General features: G+C 50.2%; 1 protein-coding gene across 9 annotated transcripts in view; it reads right to left on the bottom strand.

The window, feature by feature from the left end:
- The window catches only part of Plekha6 (pleckstrin homology domain containing A6), a 143,248-nt gene that overhangs the window by 92,862 nt on the left and 34,953 nt on the right, over positions 1-15,433 (bottom strand). Inside the window, exon 1 of one of the 9 annotated variants that reach the window (XM_029538954.1) lies at positions 3,882-4,024. The exons of the other annotated variants lie outside the window; for them this stretch is intronic. The gene's annotated coding sequence lies outside the window, so the exon portion shown is untranslated. Of the gene's footprint in view, positions 1-3,881; positions 4,025-15,433 lie in introns of those variants that run through there. 9 annotated transcript variants of the gene reach the window in all.

Raw genomic sequence — 15,433 nt, 5'->3', positions numbered from 1 at the left:
CCCCCCCCCCCTGCCCGGGTCAAGCTCATCCCTGTCGTTTGGCCGCGCCAGCCCCAATGCACAGAAGAGATCCTTCATTCTTGGGATTTCGAATGTGCCCATTCATCCTGTAGCGTGTCCTGAAGGATGTATTATTCTTCCTGCCTCTTCCAGGGAACCCTCCCTTACTGTCATTGGCTACGTCCAAATCTGACCTTGTTGTCCGTGTTTCCATGGGACTTAATCTCCCTGCCTTTACAGTGTCTGGAGCCATCATATGACACATCCATTTGGCAAACATTAACTAGAAGCCTTTGCCACATACCAGCCCTCTACTGTGCAACTGCTAGGCACCAGACGCTTGGCCCTCGGGAAACCCGCGCTCAAAGCAGTGATCTTCAGACCCTTTCCTGGAAGAAGCTCAGCTCTGTGCCTGGGCTACACCTTCCCAAGGACTGTGTCCTCTATGCTCCATCAAGCACCCGATTTACAAGAACTGTGCTTTTGCACACAGGCATCACCGGCTCCTTTCGACGGCGCGGTCACTCCTACAATGCAGGGCAGGCAGAAGGTATTAGGGTACTGAAAAGACAGCAACACCATGCCCGATGTGCCTGCTGCTTGCCAGCCTGGGCATCCAGGGAACTCAGGCCACATGGCTTCCACAGCTAATCTCCTGTGTCCCAGACCATGAAGATGAGAACTTTGGAGAGATGGATGGGACCGCTTCTCCCGCGCTGCCTCAGTCAGGTCAACTGAGGCAGAGAGGAAGCTGAGGTAAAGAGGGTATTGTAAGAGGCCTAAAGCCTTTGCCACGATCATGCCTGCATTCCCAGCACAGAGGTGCGGTATGTGTTTGCCACACACAGGAAGAACTTGTGGAAAGACAAATGGCAGAGGGGTGACAGATGCTACCTAACTGCAGCGGAATATGTGCTTCTGTGAAGTGACATCTTAAAAACATAGTCTGTCTCGGTGGCCTAGTGAGATGGCCGTCTGGCTACCTGCCTTCTATAGGAGGGAGGAAATAGACAAAGTGAAGCTAAAATCCTTCTTCCAGGCAGAGTAGGTGTGGGCAGCTACTGGACAGAGGGACTTCAGAGCAGGGCTCTGGCTCCAGCAGCCAAGTGTAAGGCATGACACTTGCATGAAACCCACACAAGACATGTCTGGGTTCCAATCACGAGTGTAGTAACTGAGAACTAAGTGAGCCCTGACCCGAGGCTCTGTGGGAGTCCCCATCCCCCATCCTAACCTGTACTAGTGCATTATAACCCAGCTGCACTTACCAGGACACCGTGAGTCTCCTTAAGGCCAACCTCTACCTGAGGGTCTGCTCCTCGTAGGGCAGTTCTCACTGGTGTGATGGCCAAGCAGCCCTAGGAAAGCTGGGGCTGTGAACTTGGGGGGTATAGATGGAAGGGTATTTTTTTTTTTATTTTCAGTATTTGCAAATGCTGAAGCAGTGGACAGGATTAGTGTTTGTCATTAGGGGCAGACACGCTGCAGAGATTTATAAATAGGGTAAGTCAAGGAGCTTGTGTGAATAACCCCTTTATGGGATGAGAGGAAGGGCAGGACCGGACAACAGCACACTGCGCTCTGGCCATTCTTTGGCCCCAATCACAAGTGACCTAAGGAACAGGCACCAAGGCAAGAAAACTGAATCACTACTCAGATGAAGAAAGGAGCCAAACAGAGTGGATCATAGCTCAGTGGAAAAGGCCCCAGGTTCCATCCCCGCACGAAAAACAACAACAAAGGAATCTCTGAAAGAGCTAAGAATTAAATAAAAAGAAACCAAAAAAAAAGGAGGGGGAAGGAAAAGGAAAGAAAACCCCCTCTGGAGAAAACAAAACAAAACCCGAAAACAAACAAACAAACAAACAAGAAACCACAGAACAAAGGGCTTTATGTCTAAGGTGCTGAACTGGGAAGTAGATTGTGAGTCTGGTATTTTAATGTGACCTGTGGACAACAGCTAGGAGTGTGTTGGGAAAAGGAGACTGGAGACCGGATGAGCAGATGACACTTGGTGTCATTCGGGAGAAGAAACTCTGACACAGATTTGATTGGTGTGTTCCCCCTCCGCCCCCAGACAGGCAGGAGCCTGCTCCACACTAGGCCTCAGCTAACCGGAACACTGTCAGGTGTAGCTGCGTGGATGTCACTCCTGGGAGACAGGCAAGGTCTCTGAGGAGCATCATGGGTAGGCAACATCCCTGTCTCTGAGTCCAGATCTCTGAGGTCATCTCACAGAAAATAAGCGGTAAACAGACATGTTTTCCTTCAGTGAGCAAAACAGAAATGGGAACCGGGCTGGCTGCAGGCTAGCTGAGGGAGAATCCCTAGACAGTGACTAACTGTCTCCATTTTCCTGGGAGTTCCTGACACACAGGACATTTCTCAGGAAAGTCCGGAACAAACCAGGATGACTTGGTTATCGCATTCAATGACCCTAGATAATGTCTCTGGTTTGATAAAGAACCAGTGGGCGCCACATGAATCCTTCTTGATCAGATGAATCTAGAACTCTGTCCCCAGTGTTGGGAGGCCTTGTGTCCAACTGCCTGTCCTGGGAGTCCTAGGGCACATACAACATTGTATCAAAACACTGCCTGACTAGAAAGGTAACTTCTTGGGGGGGGGGGNGGGGGGCGGTTGTCAAACGACTGCTTCACAAAGGTTGAATTTCAGATATCTTACATATCAGATATTTACATTATGATTCATAGCAATAGCAAAATTACAGTTATGAAGAAGCAGTGGAAATAATTTTATGGCTGGGGGTCACTACAACATGAGGTATTAGAGAGCTGCAGCATTAGGGAGGTTGAGAACCACTGCTCTAGAAAGTTCTTTTGAGTGATTGTTTGAACGGTTTGTGCAAGCTCTACAACAGACTTTGAGCTGGGCACCTGGGAGGCCCCTGGGCAGAGAGATGGCCACTTGGTCCCTCAAGGATCTCAGTGAACAAATACTGGAAGACAACCACAAGAAGAAACAGCAACAGCCACGCCAAGCTATCAAAACCAAACACAGGCTACCCTGAGACATGCAGACCCTCTGTCCACAGGAATCATGGCTCCTCCCCATGGCCAGCCCCTTGGAGTCCAGTACAAGCAGCCGAGCTGCCCCTAGCTTGGGTCCCTTTACCTTTCCTCTGCTCTGCTGCTGAGACAGGCTGAGCACTCGCAGCCAGCCAGCCCCTCAGTGGCCAGCTTTCTCTGCAGCTCCCATTCCTCGCCTCCTCCTGCCAGCTGAAACGGAGCCCAGCTCTGACTGTGTCCTTGAGCTTGTGCAGACCAAAGGGCATCCGTGGACACCCAGATCCCCTGTCCCTAGAGCAGGTCTACCCTGTTCTTGGGCCAGGCAGGAGGAACATGACCTTAAAAAGTCTGAATGAATAAAGCTCCTCTTTGCCTCTGCCTACTGAGCCATGTCTGCATGGGACAAACGCTCCATCGGTGCCCACAACATAAAAAGGAAGGAAGAGAGCATCAGAGACTCCAGTCAGAGCCGGAGGGAAGAGTCTGGGAGCACCAAAACACTTGAGACACCCTGTGCCTACTCTCCTGATTCTAGCACAGTTGTCCCACTGTCCCTCCCACATCACCCAGTGGACACCTGAGCAATGTGGTGACAGGGACAGGGACAGGGACAGCCAAAAGCAACAGCAATGCCACGACAGTGCTCACATGCTCTGCATCAGCCTCTATTTAAACTTAGAGCACATTTCTAGTCTCTGCTGCCAGAACCCTAAGGACCAGTCCCTCTTCGAGCTTCTTCATCGTCCAGTCCCACCTTCACTAACATCCACACTCCTAGAGAGCTTTCCCTGTGCTGAGTTAGGCACTGGCACTTGGGCACAAGTCCAGCCTGACCTCACGGAGCCTACTCACCCCCATCACTCCCAGTTGGCTCCTTTCTTCCTGAATGGGTACAGTTGAGTCAAGGCCTGCCCATGGCTCACACCCTGGAGCTCTGTGCTCAGGTAGAGAAGCCTCCGGATGGAAGGCAGCTCTGCACAGCAGCACGCAGTAGGAGCAAGAGGTAAAGCGGCTCCTTCCGCTTCTGCTTCTCCCTGGTCTCCCTCTGCCCAGGATACAAAGCTCACCACTCTCCATTCACATGTGTGAGTCACATGGCCAAGCTCTCTACAGAAGCAGCTCTAGGATGCTCTGCCCAGGAGCCCAGGAGAGAGAAATAGTGTTGTACTAACTCACTTTGTTTACCCTCCCTCTGGGATGCCAGAGGCAGCAGCAACCAGGCTCCCTCATTGTCTAGGCTTCCCCTCCTCCCAGATTCTCTGAAGGCTCCCTCTCCTCTCTTTCCTGCCTGATGTTCCCTGCTTCTCTGTCTCCCTCGAGAGGCCCACCTTGTAACTCCAGCAAGCAGCATGGGAGAAGGTGCAGGGCTAGCCAATGAGAAGGAGCTGGTTCTAAGAGTCCATGAGCTCAGATGTCTGCCTGACTGGAGCCTCTGGCTCACTTAACTCCAGGAGGTACTGACAGCCTCTGCTTGATTGGCTTCCTTTTCTGCCCCGCAGGTTGTTGTTTCATTTTCTTACCACAGATTTCCATCTTCGATCTACAGGGGCAGATGGGTGAACAGCTGAGCCAGGCCTCGGGGACCTCAATTTCTCCCGGGGAGGAGCCTCATCTACCCAATTCTCCAGGTCCAAGCCTCAGGGGACCTTCTTGAGGGTAAGAGACAGTCCAGGCCTCCAAGAGGGAAAAGTACCAGGAGCAGGTCTAAGCCAAACTCTGATCCTCCCCACTCCTTCCCTGCTTGATCCTATTCCTCAGAGAAGGACAAGGCAGCTACAGGGCAGCCAGATCCTACTCCAGGATAGTCATAGCCACTCACTATGATGCAGAGGGTAAGGACCCTGACTTCTCTAGAAACAATGCCATTGTCCTAAAAATTGTTAACTTTTTGATGAGCACAGCCAGGAGGAAAAGAATAGAAATCGCTCCTGAGTTCTGCATGGCCCTCCTTGGTGACAGACACAAAGCAAAGGAGGTAGACTCTAGTCTCCACAGCATACAACCAGCAGCTGCCTGTCTACCAGTCGGTTAGGCACCATTTGCCAAGAGAAGATTTACATAACAATCGAGAACGCATAGCTATACTACATAAAGTGTCCCTTGCACCTTGCTGAGTTCTTTATTTAATAGTCATAAAATAACAGGCTGTGGTGGTGCGCATCTTTTAATTCCAGTACTCAGGAGGCAGAAACAAGTGGATCTCTGTGAGTTCAAGACCAGCCATCATACATAGTGAGACCTCATCTCAAATATTTATAATAACCTTATAGAACCTGTAAAGAAACTAAGGCAGGCAGAAGTTACCTTTTTTTTTTTTTCCCCAAGACCAAGTATTTAGAAGGTGGTGGGACAGTAAGCCACAACGAAGCAAGCCTCTCTCTCTCTCTCTCTCTCTCTCTCTCTGTGTGTGTGTGTGTGTGTGTGTGTGCACACGCGCGCACGCGCGCGCGCACACACACATGCATACATCCATTATTAACTGTAGATTAGATCACAGGCAGCAGAAATCTCTAAGGACAGGATATGGACAGTCAGGGGAACTTCGTGACTAATCATTAATTTAATTAAATGTAGCTGAACTGTATTTCACAACTAACTAAAAAAAAAAAGTTGTTGAGAGTGCCTCGGGCTTTGCCGCCCTTCACCAGTACCACAACTTGGAATCCGTCTGAAGAGCAAGGCAGGGATCAGGTCTAGACTTCGGACCTAGTACTGACCTTCCCTGCCTTCTCCACTTTCCCAACCTACAGAGGCCAGAATGGGTGCGAATGAGCCACCCTGTTGCCTTCTGGTCTCAGCTCCTACAACAACATCTCCCGGAGGAAGAGGCCTCTTTCTAAAGCAAGTGATCACTTACTGTGAAATCAAAGAAGCAACGTCTAATTAAAGGGAATAATTAATGGGCAATTAGTCTGTAATGAATTAATAGGCATAGGCAGTGATCATCAAGGCTTCTGACATCCCACAGAAGAAAAAAAAATTAAAAAACTAAAGAGAGAGAGAGAGAGAGAGAGAGAGAGAGAGAGAGAGAGAGAACAAGACATCCCACAGAAAGAAGCGATACAGCGTCCTGATAGTGCGGACGCAGGAGAGAGAGGGTCTTACCCTGCCCGCCCCACTCCTCCGAGTAAAGCGACCAGAAGACGCTTTGGTCTTGATCAAGTCCTACCTCTGGCTGCCTCTGCAGGGGATACAGAAACAGCAGAGTGTCACATACTGTGCCGAGGATTTGGTCCCCAATCCCAGGACAGGAAGAGTGCTGTGCGACAGGTAACCTAGTTCCTTCAGCAACGCATCACAAGAGAGAAAGAGAAGAGCGCAGATAGGAGTCACCTGAGAGCCGTGACAGCCATCACAATGTTCAGATCTTATTTGGAGCCAAACCAAAAAAGAAAATATATTTTTTAAATATGATGGACAGAGAAATGCAAATACTAATAAGACTTGTTAGCTCTGTTTAGGCATGATATTTTGACGTTTTCCTAAGAGTCAGCACCTTTAGAGATGAAATGATCAGTTGTCTAGGTTTTTCTTCAAAATAATCAGAAGACAGAAAAGAGGACTGGAAATGGCGAAAGCAAGACCGGCTGTGAGCTACTCCAAATGATCAAACCTTGGTATAGGAGGGTTGCGACATTGTTCACTCTGCTCTTACACGTGCTTAAAAGATTTCATTTAAAAAAATTAATTAGCGGGGCAGCGGTGGCGCATGCCTTTAATCCCAGCACTTGGGAGGCAGAGGCAGGCAGATCTCCGAATTTGAGGCTAGCCTGGTCTACAGAGTGAGTTCCAGGACAGCCAGGGCTACACAGAGAAACCCTGTCTCAAAAAAAAAAAATTAATTAATATAGATCACCAGGTGGAAGACATGTCTCAGTCAATAAAAGTCCTGCCATACAAGCCTGAGGACCTGAGTTTGAGTCCCAGTCACCTCTTCAAAAGTGGCAGGAGTCGGGGGGGTGGGGTCAGGGACTAGATCCTTCAAGCTCATTGGCTGTCCAGCCTAGCCAAATTGATGAGCTCCAGGCTCTGTCTCAAATAAATAAATGTATTTAAATATATAAATCAGAAGCTAAACCCAGTGGCAGAGGCCTGTAATTCCAGGCTGAGACAGGAGGATAATAAATCCATGGCCTTCCTGGCCAAGAGTCCAAGGGGTGGGAGACAAGATGACTCAGCGGAGAAAGGCGCCTGCAGCAACCTGCGTTCAATCCCTGGAATCCAGAACCCACCCTGGGAAGGAGAGAACTGACTCCATGTGCCTTGTATGCACTCGTGAACACACGCACAATGAATAAATAGAAGTCAACTTTGTTTTTTTCTATTTAAAACGTGAATTCAAGACCAGCCTGGACACCTTAGTGAGACTTGGTGCTGAGACTTGGTGGTACACGCCTATAATGCCAACATGTAAGAAGGAAAGGTTGGAAAAATCATGAGTTCAAGATCATCCTTTGCTACATAGAGTTGCAGGCCAGCCTAGGCCACAGGAGAACATAGCTCAAAAAGCCAAATAGGTAAAATAAATGACAAATCAAGTGAACTTGTGGCCAGGATTTAACAAACTCCTAGAAACTGGCCAGGTCTCTGGCTCTGGACTGGGGTACCTTTTCTGTAGCTACCTGCACACACACAGGGCAAGAAACCAGGGTGCTATTCCTTTCCTGGCAGAACTATTGCACCATATCCTTGTTCTTTTTCTCTCTCTCCACGGAGTCTCTCTGTACAGCTCTACCTGTCCTGGATTTGCTTTGTAGACCAGATCTTCCTGCCTCTGCCTCCCAAGTGCTGGGATTAAAAGTGTGTGTCACAGCTTGCACCCTCTTTCTCTACAGCTCCTGGTCCTGCCAGCACTACCTAAGAGAAAACGCAGCCCCTGGGCATGTCATCTTCAGAAGACAGGTCCCGCCCTTCCTTCCTTGGAACAGCCATCTCTGAGGGCATCACCAGGCCCAGGTGGAGTTCTCTCTGAACCTGGGTCCTGAGGCAAGCCCTCTCAGCAAAGGAGCCCCTGTAACAGCCGGGTGGGCTTTGCTGCCTCTCTGCCTCCATCAGGGGACAGCAGCGGGACATGGGTCTAGGAGGGAGGGTAGGTGTGGGAAGGACAAGGCCACACAAGAACCAAGAACTCAAGCCTGTGTTCCAGCCCCGCCCTGCCAAGACAGCCAAGCCCCGCCAACCCTCCTTGAACAAACACCCCCCACGCTGAAGGCTGCACCCTCTTCAGCATTTCCTGGTGCTACTGAACGACGGGAGGGGAGAAGGCTCTGAAGCTAGAGACTGAGGGAGAAGGGATCATAAATCTGAACAAACGCAGACCATGAGGGTAGCCAGGGTCCTTTGAAAGAAGGAATCAGGAAAAAGTGTGCCTCGTTTGGCATGTTCTGGAGTTCAAATCTGTTAAGTAAATAACTGACTAAAACAGAAAGAGAGAAAGGGAAATAGGGTCAGCAGCAGGGAGTGAATGGAGAGAGGTGGAAAGAGAAGATGCTCCTGGAATAGGTAACCCAGGCAATAGCCAGGTCAGCCAGCTTCCTGGGGATACAGGACAGCCTGGTCCCCAACAGCCTGTATCCCCAGCCCTGTATCCCCAGCCCTTACCAGCCAGGAAGTGTGTGTGAGAACAACCTCGTGCTGCCAATAGTCCACTTCCCACATGCGAGGTGCAGGCCACTCTAGCGAGAGCCACAAGTGCCCTCCTCCACCTGCTCCTAAGGTGCAAAATGCCAGGAGATGCTCCACCCCAGACCCCAACAGCCAATCAAAGAAGCTGGCCCAGAGCCCGCCCTCTTGGGACACATTGCCACAGTATTCAACCTCCGGGCTTGTTCCATATGCATGGCCATGCTGTGCAGTCACGAGATGACCCACCACAGACCTGCCTCTAGGTTACGTCCACCTCCTGCTTCCTTGTTCTCACTGATCTTCAAGGACCATGGGGCCCAAGGTCCCCGTGAATCAACCTTCCTCAAAGCCAAGGACAAGCAGGCACAGATCCAACTCTTAGATGCTGAGGCAGTGGCCAGCAAGTTAAGGGTCCTTGCAACTCACTCCAGCTACTATCCTGATGCCGAAATGAAAATCCTGGTTCTGCCACTTCACGCTTGCATGACTCCAGCAAATCACTGAATGCTTCAAAGTGACCCAGGGTCACTGTGACCCTTTCCTTCTGTCTGTATCCTCAGAAGGATGGGAACATGCACAGAGAGACAGTGCTGTGGCTCTCATCAGCAAAGACGCTCTATAAACGCAGGCAGGGTATCGTTATCATAAACGAGAGGCCCTGCCCACACAGCAGGGAGGGCGCGGGTTTCTGTCAGGCTTGGCAGTACCCCACTGTATGAGGATTAGACAAATGCAGACCAAGCCAGAGGGCACCCAGGCTCTAAGCTCACTCCAGAACTCTGCCCAGAGACACCCCCCCCACCCCCCCCCAGCACTATGGGGAGGGATCTGAAGAGTGTGAGGGGAAATGGAAAGGGCGGGGAGGGCTGGTGTTGGGGAATGGTTTTGTGCACTGTGAATTCAGATGCTGATTACAGAGTTCTGGATACAGTCTGGACATTGGCATTGGCATTATTCTTGAAGCATCTCCTGTCTCAAAGTCGTGTGAAAACTGTTCCCCATTCTCTAGAATGGTTAATAAAGAACTGATCAGCCAATAGCAGGGCAGGAGTGTTCAGGCAATCCCAGTGTGTGTGTGGGGGGGGGGGTGTCCCTGGTAGAAAGCAGAGAGAAGAAAAGGTCACCATGAGGGCACAGATGGAGCAGGAGCAGCCAGGGCGAGCCTAAGATGGCAGGTGTGACGGTTTGTATATGCTCGGCCCAGGGAGTGGCACTATTAGGAGGTGTGGCCCTGTTGGAGTGGGTGTGTCACTGTGGGCGTGGGCTTCAAGACCCTCATCCTAGCTGCCTGAAAGTTAGTCTTCCACTAGCAGCCTTCAGATGAAGATGTAGAACTCTCAGCTCCTCCTGCACCATGCCTGCCTGGATGCTGCCATGTTCCCGCCTTGACGATAATGGACTGAACCTCTGAACCTGTAAGCCAGCCCCAATTAAATGTTGTCCTTATAAGAGTCGCCTTGGTCATGGTGTCTGTTCCCAGCAGTAAAAGCCTAACTTAGACAGCAGGTAACGGGGCACATGGCTGGGTAGTAGGCAGCATAGTCGGGTTACAATAGATGAGTATCTGCCCAGCTATGGTGCTTGAAGCTTATTAATAAATATAATAGGTCTCTGGGTCATTATTCAGATACAAGGGAGGATGTTGAAAAGCTCTGTACTTTTACAGTCTGGACCTAGGATCTGTGTTTTGGAGTTGACAGAAGGTTTATCTGACCACCCAGGACTTGGTCTAAAGCAGGCAACATGGAGAAGCAGGTATCTCATACGCCAATGGCCCTTTCTTCTTTCCCCCTGAAAGAAAGCATGTCTCCGTGGAACCAGAGCTCTAAGTCGGGTTCTGTGGTAGTTCTTTCTGTAGAACAATAACCATATCAATAATAATCTCCGAGGCTGGGGATGTCGCTCAGTTGGTCGAGAGACCCCAGATGCAGTCTTCAGCACTGCGTCAACTATGTGTAGTTCATGCCTACAGTCTCAGCAGTTGGGAGATGAGGCAGAAGATCAGAAGGTCATTCAAGGTCACCCTCACCTCCTCAACACGTCAAGACCAACCTGGGATACAAAGCTCAAAGTAACAACAACAACAACAATAATATTCTCTGAACATTTGCGTAGCTTTTTTATACACATCGACTGATTTCCATTGTAGCTTCATGTAAGGAGAAAGCTCTACAATCTTCTATTTTCTCAGCTGATATAAACAGGTAGGACCCGAAGGAGATGAGAAATTATCTGGTTCTACATCCTTAAGGGAGAGGCAAAGCCAGGTGAGAATCAAATCTCTCCTGCTCCAGTCAGAAGCCAGGGTTCAGCCTGGCAGGGATGGCTGTGGCATATCCAGAGGTCTGGGCCTGCTTTCTGGAAGGAGCCTCCTGTGTCTGCTTCCCCTGCTCCCTCTGAGGCCCAGAGAAGCATTGGCCCACTTACACACTAAGCTCCTTTAAGGGCCTTGCCCAGGGTTTCACTGGCAATACACTCCCTTATAAATAACTGTCCAAGCATTCTGCTTTTGGTCACTGGTCTTTCCTAGCCAGTGGATGGTGTACACCTGTAATCCCAGAAGGACAGTCTGAGTTTCAGGCCAGCCTGGGCTACATAAGGAGACATAGTTTCAAAAGAAACAAAAACAAAATGTAAGGTCCCTCTGAAGTTGTCAATTCTACAGAAAGGCAGCTCTGAGCCATGTGCCCTTGTCTTGACCACAAAAAGCATTTTAGATTTGATGGTAGCAAGGAATAGGATCTTCTAGAACCTGTCTGTGATGCAGATGGGCTGATATAGAGCAGAACAGGCAGTATGGATTAATCACACTTCAGACAGGTACCTAGGAAAATTTTCCTCAGTTGACTGTGTTTCTGGGCAAGAGAGAGAACTCTGGGGTTAACAGTGCCCCCCGCTCTTCCAGAGTGGTTTGGTTCACAACCTCCATTTCAGGCAGCTCACAACCACTGGGAACTCCAGCTCCAGGGGATCTGACGCCCTCTTCTGGCCTCCATGAGAAGCGGCACTCACGTGCGCATACCCCAACCCAATCAAAAATAATAAAAATTATTAAACCTTAATAATACAAATGGTGGTCTCTGATTCTCCAAGACACTCTTCAAATAGCTGTGAAACTCCCCAGAGCCTCCCAGATTATCACAGAGGCGGGCTCTAGGCGCACTGTTCTGAATTTATCTTGTGTTGTAGAGTAGTGTGCATATAGAGATCAGATGACACCCCCATGTGGGTCCTAGGGATCAAACTCACACCATTAGGCTTGGTAGCAAGCGCCTTTGCCCACTAAAGCCAGCTTACTTGTCCTCTTTATTTAATTGACAAATACTAATTGGCTATGCTTATGGAGAACAATGGGATATTTTAGAATAAGCTAATTAGCACCTACATCACTTCATACTCTTATTTCTTTGTTATGAGAGTAGTTAACTCCACTCTGTGAAAGATGGAGTACACTGTTACAGTCACCACTTTAAGCGAACAAGACCACCAGCACCTCCTCCCGTGTGGTGCTGAGATGGGTGGACATCCCCGCTTCCTCAGCCACACCTCCATAGGCTCGGTAGGTCAACACAGGAAATGTTCAGAGGCACTTTCCCACTCAATTGTTCCTGTCTTTGCCAGATGGAGCCAGGGAGGGAAGCAGGAAGGGTGGACACTCAGCTGGGGGAGGGGGAGAGGAGTTAGCATGACTTCACTCCAGCACTGCAGGCCAGGGCAGGGCCCGAGCTGGCCCTGGTCAAGCCACCCCCTCCTTCCCTAGCAGGCATAGGCTAAGAAGAAACCCTTCTGGAAGGTAGGATGGGAAGTGGCTGTACTTAGATGGAGTCCTCAGGGAACCCCATCTCTCGGAGCATTGTTAAGAGACAGTGCGCATTTGGCCCTATTCTGCTCTTTCCCAGAGCGGCTAAGTAAAGGCAAAGGAACATTCTGGAAAACATCACAAGGTTTGCAGTGTCAGGTAGATGCACACATTGTGATCGGCAGAGTTAAAAATGGCTTTGGGACAAAGAGACAGAGAGGAGCTGAAGAGATAGATAGGTCAGTGGGTCAGGGTTCTATCACTCAAACCCAATGACCAGAGTTCAATCCCTAGATCACATACCGGAAGGAGAGACTGCCAAAAGTTGCCCTCTGACCTCCACACATGTCCTGTGGTACACACGTACACCACAGGCACATAGTACCCACCCTTCTGCATTTCTTGTCTGAGCTGCCCCGGACCAAAGAGCTATCCGAGCAGAGCCAGGCATTGAGGGTGGGAAAGCATAGTAGGCAGGGCAGGACCTTCTCTTCAGACTCTGCTCCTCCAGTTCTTTTCCATACTGGTCAGTATCAGTTCTGCTGCGTCACCTTCAGGAGCCATCTCTCAGATGCTCCACTGGAAAAGCCTCTACGTGGTGCTCTTCTCCAATGTCAAGAGAGTCCTTCCGAGGGACCCTATTCCCAATGTCCCATCTAATATCCTATGCTGTTTTACCCTCCTGTCTCCAGACATCATCTCACTATACTCTAAACCTGGTATTGCCAGCCCCACCTACTAAGTATTTGAAACAGCTCATGGGGAGCTGTCAAGATAGAATTCCCCTATCCACATCTCGGGTTTAAGACCAGCACCTGCCCAGGCCCAGTCCTCCCCAGTGCCACAGCCCCTGCAGGTTTCAGGATGCTTCTGCAAGTCCTCTGCACTGAGCTGGTTTGTCCTCCTACCTCAGCCCCCGAGGGCCTGGAAGCCAATCCTCATGGGTGCAGAAATGCTTTTTACACAAGAATTTGCAGACGCCAGACACCCAGGCCAGTCACGGGAAACAGAATCACAAAAGCTGTGCCTGCTTTAGACAACAAGTCTCCTGCTTCAGTGGTCCAGAGTGACTGATGGAGAGCTGGGTCTGAGGATGGAAACTATAAAGGAGGAATATCCGAAGGCAGGGAGGAGGGATGTGGAGGCTCTTGGGCCTCTTTCTGGATTCCCAGACGTCTCAGTTTGTTCCTTTAGATAGAAAAATAGAGGAAAATCCCCAACTCTCTCTGCCTTCTGGTTCCGCAATGCCACGTAGCAGTGGCTAGGCTGGACAGAAATGAACTGAGCTTGGGAAGGGATGGAGAACCAGACTAGACCGTTGGCCACCTAGACCGGTCAGTGTCTCCCATCTGAGTACAGTATTGCCAGAGCTGGAAGAATAAGGCGGAAGGACACCAGGGGACAAAACATGGAACGTTTATGTCTCACCGGCCCTAGCAAGGAGCCACCTTCCAACAGCTGCTGTCACCTTGACGGCCTGCATCCCGGTTCAGCCAGTGAGACCTCACGAGGCACAACGGCGTGGGATGGGGTCCCTGGGTGTGTTAGCGCACACAGAGAGAGACAGAAAGACGGGAATAGAACTGAGAGGCAGGGTGGGTATGCATAAAGATGAGGAAAGGGAAGAGAATTAATGAGCTCTTGCTGGAATTAATTTTAAAAGAGCAAACACAAGCTGTTGGTGGGAGAGGGTAGAATTCCCCAGCTCAGCTGCTCCAGAGGACCCTGCTGAGGGGACCAGAGAGTTGTCTGTCTGCCCTGTGATTACAAGGGACATGGGTGTCTTTGGGGAAACCCAAGGAACCAGAGCCCTCCACCCAATCCCTGGGCTCCATAGGAGGCATATCATGGGTTGGTAAACTACTGTCATGCCAAGGGTGCTGAGAATAAGTTCCCCAACCTTGTCACTTGCTATGAAGACTGCCGGGTGTGCAGAACGCTGTCCAATGCTTAAGGACAAGGCATCATGGCAAGTAGACAGTGTGCAGGAAGCGCCAACTAGACGCACACCTCCTTTCCATCTAAACCACCCTATCATAGAGCAAATATCTGATCTCCACATCGGGAGCCCGAGGCTCCACAAGGCTACCTGTACAGCAGAGAGCGCATGCCCTGCGGTCCCAAGCACCTGACTTTGAATTCATAACTCTCTCACCACGTCACCTCGTACAAATGAGGCAACTTCTCTGATCTCAGCTTCATCATCTGTACAACGTGGGTACCGCGGCTTACGTCCCAAATCGTGGGACGGTAAATAACGTAAAGTTCCCAGCAAGGACTAATAAGTGCACATAGCAAGCATTCACTCAGCCTGTTGTCTTCCTACCCCAGCACCTCACCAAGGTAATGTGCTCTTTCTTCCAGCACTCGGTGGAACCCCGAATGTTTGCAAAGGGGGCAAGGAAACAGAATTTATGGAAGTCCTTATTTACATACAGGGCACTTTACTAGATTTTAGGGTGGGGTATAAAGATTAACAAGAACACAGCAGAGACCTTGACTTCAGGAGTTTACAACCTAGCGGGACCAGTCCAGAAATAACCCAATGCTGGTGGCCTGTGGCAAGAGCCATGGGAGACAAGGAGGACAGAGCCACAGCCCTGGAATCCAGAAAGTATGAGTGGAGAGGAGCGATCCAGAACAGAGCCTGCCTCCTGTGGGCACCCAAGGAAGGACCCGGAGAGCCCATAGGACTCTCGTAGGACTTCTGTACAAGGGCAGGGCTCTGCAGCTGGGCAGTCTGCAAGTCAAAAGTGGCTGCAATTTATTGGTGCTCCTCACATTGCAAGGTGGGGTGCATGCCTTATTCTTGGCATCTGAGTGATTAGTTCTATAGAGTATAAGAGACAGGATGCAGTCTGGCGGTGATAAAAGGGTATAGCAAGCCTTGATGTTTCCACTTGGGCATTTGCTCTCAGTGTGCATTTGTGTGCGTGCGTGTGCCGTGTGCGCATTTGTGTGCGTGCGTGTGCCGTGTGCG

This window comes from Mus pahari, chromosome 5 (assembly GCF_900095145.1).
Source record: "Mus pahari chromosome 5, PAHARI_EIJ_v1.1, whole genome shotgun sequence".
In the NCBI taxonomy this organism is placed as follows: Eukaryota; Metazoa; Chordata; class Mammalia; order Rodentia; family Muridae; genus Mus; species Mus pahari.
The sequence above is the reverse complement of the archived record's forward strand: the minus strand, read 5'-3'. Positions and strand labels throughout refer to the sequence as shown.